This window comes from Cimex lectularius, unplaced genomic scaffold (genome assembly GCF_000648675.2).
Source record: "Cimex lectularius strain Harlan isolate CLEC.00 unplaced genomic scaffold, Clec_2.1 scaffold4, whole genome shotgun sequence".
NCBI classification, from domain to species: Eukaryota; Metazoa; Arthropoda; class Insecta; order Hemiptera; family Cimicidae; genus Cimex; species Cimex lectularius.
Window position 1 is genome coordinate 2210525 of NW_019392723.1, and position 4333 is coordinate 2214857.

Here is a 4333-nt window from a genome sequence, read left to right on the forward strand (position 1 = left end):
ACAAAACGTAACATTATCGTTTTGGATTATTTCTTTCTTAGTTCCGCGTGACCAATATGTACTTTTTTTAAAGTAAAATCAGGCTTGTTACCGTTACCGCTGTTTCTACGTTTATTATTTTTGGAGCGAGGCATTGTTCGGTCTTTCATTGTAAAAACACTAGTAACCCAGCAATTACTGTGTTTTTAAAGCTAACTAAGTAATCCCCAAAATCTTTTCTTCATATCTTCCTCTTTTTTTTTATTTTCCGACTCCCTCAACCTTACAAAGACGTTAATTGGTAGATTAAGTTGGGAAAGTAATCGTTTAGAAAGAGTGTAATCCAGGCACGTGAACAGGTATAGAATTTTTCGGTTTAGGACTTTGCTAATTGTATTAGGGGGTGGGAGCCCTTTCCTACCCTGCGAGTACGTTACGGATGAAGCTCAATCGGATTACTCTCTTATCTCGCATCTCAAAAAGCGATACAGACGGTTCAAGTCTCAGGTAACAAGCTAAATTTAATCAATATCCTCTTTTCAAGCCGTTTATCTGGAGCTTCTTTTTTTAAATATAATTTATTTCTTATTGTAATTTTTCACAACAAAGGTAATAAACACTAATAGTGGTTTGATGAATCAAATCGGTGAGTGTAACAAAGTTAAGATTCCAAAATTGGCTGAAATGAATGGCGAAAACTTTTTTGTAGCCGTATCTAAGCGCTATCGAGTCAAAAACGGTTACGATTACAGCGTTACTTAGGGCGAAGAACGTTATGAAAAATGTCACGAGGGGGATTCGAACCCACGACCCTCGGCTAAATACGCCGCTGCTCTACCTCTTGAGCTATCGTGACTTCGATCCACTCGGACACCAACTCCCCATCTCAACCCACCTTTCGAATGAAAAATGGCAAAAATGAGGGAAAATTCGTAAGGTGGGTTGAGATGGGAAGTTTGTGTCCGGCACCGGCGTATTTAGCCGAAGGTCGTGGGTTCGAATCCCGCTCGCGATAATGACTTATTTATCGCAACCAATATCTTACATAAAGATTAATTAATTGAAAGAAGTTATTTGGTCAATCGGACCACGAAATCTAATGGGGTTACGAAAAATATTAGTGAGACAAGAAGGATAAGATTCCACACAGTTTCTTACTACAATTAATTAAGGTTTTTAGTTGAGGTCACGATAGCTCAAGTGGTAGAGCAGCGGCGAATCTAGCCGAAGATCCTGGGTTCGAATCCCGCTCGTGCCATTAACTTTTTTTCATCTCAACTAAAAACCTTAATTAATTATAATATGTTAATTGGTCAAGCGGACCACGAAATTAGTGAATTTAACAGTTTCTTACCTTGCAATAGGAACTTTTCAGTGATCAAACGTCTTGTTTGATAGAATTTACTCGGATAGTAAATTCAGATTAATAAATCGGATAGAATTTACTCCCCCGTCAAAACGAACAGATAACATCTACAGCCAAGAAACAAGCTTCCCATTTTGAGGTAAGAACCGTTGATACTGACCTGATTTTCTATGTCAAGGGTAGGTGGCCTCAGCATTACAAAAAAAAAAAAAAAAGCAACGACAGACATTGAGAAAAAAAGAATCAAGTTCAATATAAGCAAGTACAGACATCTCGTGTATTCGAATAGTGGGCCTGGTTGTGTTAAAGCCTGCGAATTCATTGATGGATTAATTCCAGTTACTTTCAAATTAACTAAAACTGCTGCCCCAGTGCAGCTACCTTCACTGGAAGTTCATCAAGAAAAAATACCAGTCAACTATAAGAAAGTAGAAGACATCAAGAACGTTGTACACTATATGCCTGAAGATTTTAAACCGTTGTAACAAGGGATTTTCGAATGGCCAACTACCACCCAGGATTGAGAGAGCGACAACGACAATAATTAAAATGCCTTTTTTAAAGAAAGTTATTCCTTAAAATACATTTTATATTACATGAATATTTTGCTTTTTTCTCAATTAATGGAAGAAAGATAAAATTACAACAGATTTTTTTAATATAGCTATAGATACCATGGACTTTTTTTTCAACAACTCACATAATTTCCTTCAAGACTTACAATGAACGTAAAATAAAAATATTTGGACTAAAACTATTTTTCAGGAAGAAAATAAGTTTTCTTTGTTTTTCTCAAAACTGGAAAATTAGAGTCTTAACCCTATTACACTCACCGATTCAATTGGTTAGATGAATGTGTCAAAATCAAACTAAAACACTATGAATTGTGAACCTCTTGAGGTCTGCACGGAGATGAACTTGTAGTTTTTTAGGTCTTTTCCTCCTATCTTCCTTGTCTTCCTATCCTGTTTGTTGTCTGATCTCTCTATCCATTGGACCCACCTGTTGACAGACTAAACTTCAGATAGACAAAATTTCAACCCATTATAGTAAAGGAGAAAGTACGTGATCTACCTGAGAAATTTATTAAATTAATAATTTGGTTACAACCCCAACACTCATTGCCAATGTTGTTCGTTAAATTAAGGTGAGACCTTGAAAATCCCAGCATAAAAGATATTTTCATCGACCAAGTTCTATTATTAAAATTAGAAACCACATTTCGTTTACGAAAACAACCGCAGAATCTTCATTTTTAAATCATTTTTGTACATCATAACTGCCGGGAGGATAATATTGACTTAGCCCTTTTTCTATTTTTGTTTAGAAAAGTAAAATACAATCTTGTGTTCTTCCAAAACTTTCAATTATTTCCAAACGCTCATGGTATTTATTTTTTTAATATTTTTTTTAAAGCTTTTTCAGTTTCAAATTAACCCTTTTTAATTTCAAATTAATGTTTTCTTTAAAACAAAACAAAAAACTTATGGAATGGTATAAAATATAAGCATGTAAAGAAAATTCCTGTGTATTTAAGTTTTTAAAAATAAAAGCATATAAGTAAAATTCCTGTGTATTTGAGGTTTTAAAAATAAAATAATTGCGGTCTCAAAAGGCCAAATGAAAATTAAACAATATATAAAGTTACATATAAAAATAAAGATTCTTCTTTTAATTTGGGAATTTTTTAAAAGTATAAAGTGTGCTATTATATCAAATACAACATGAGAATTCAATACAATTAAAATGAAAATTGTAAAATAATTTTTAAAAATTTGACTCGAGGACAACTGATTATTAATTCGAGATTATTTTATAAATACAAAACAATTATTTTATAGGCAAGTTATTTTATATTTTAAAACATGTAGAATTAACAGATCATTGTTTTTATATTTAATTTTATATTAATCAAATTAAAATAAGTATCATTCAATTTATACATTTAATTTTAATTAATTAATTTTCATATGTCCTCCTAAGCCCAGTTATTTTATAATTAATTTTTTCAAACGCAACAAAAACCTCTCAAACTTGAAATTAACAATTTTTGAATTTAAGTGAACTTTTTTAATTTTAAAATAACCCTTTAACTTCAAATTAATCCATTCTTTAAAGCATTAAAAAGTTTAACAAACAATTTATTAATGGTTGTGCTAATAAAATTTAACTAACAATTTATTGTGCTCAAAATAATGCATTAAGAGACAAAGATGCGTTGCGATTGTGATGCTGATTTGTGATACACACTGTGTGACTGTACGTGGCGTGCGCTTGACGTCGCATAGATGTGCACACCCTACCAAAACGTGACAAGGCGTCGGGTAGCATCGGGTAAGTGTGTTCCCGGCTTTAGAGTGGGTTGTCGTTGATTTCATCGAAAATAAGCAACGTATGATGTTTCAAAATTTCATCCACATAGCGAGTGGCCTTCAAAGACCCTCCACGAACAACAACCAACTTTGTGCGACTATCCATTGAAATTCCCGCCCATACCATCACTGAGCTACATTGAAAAGTTTGGCTCTGGGAAAAATTAGAAGCTTTGTACCTTTCATTTCGCCTTCTCCACACTCTTTCACGCCCATCTGGATATCGTAGTGCAAATCTATATTCATCTGTAAAAAGTACTGCAGACCAATCGTCTAAAGACCAATGGCTGTGTTCTCGAGCAACTCTGCGTGTTCTGGTCAACTCTGGTCCTCTTACGGTTCTAAAAGCCATCAGTCCGTAATGATTTAATCTTCTTCGAGCAGTGTGTTCATAAATTTGGACACCTCGAACTTCCTGGAGCTGATGGATCGCTAGAACAACAGTAAGGTGCCGGTTTCCCAAAATTCACAGCTCAAAAAACGGTCATCCTGTAGTTCTGTTACCCTAGGGTGTCCAGAAACGGCCCTTCTATGATAGGACCGTTTCTCGAAAACGTAAAACGGCGTCTCGCAAAGTTTCGTAGGGAACTCCGATGGCAATAGTCGCATACCATCA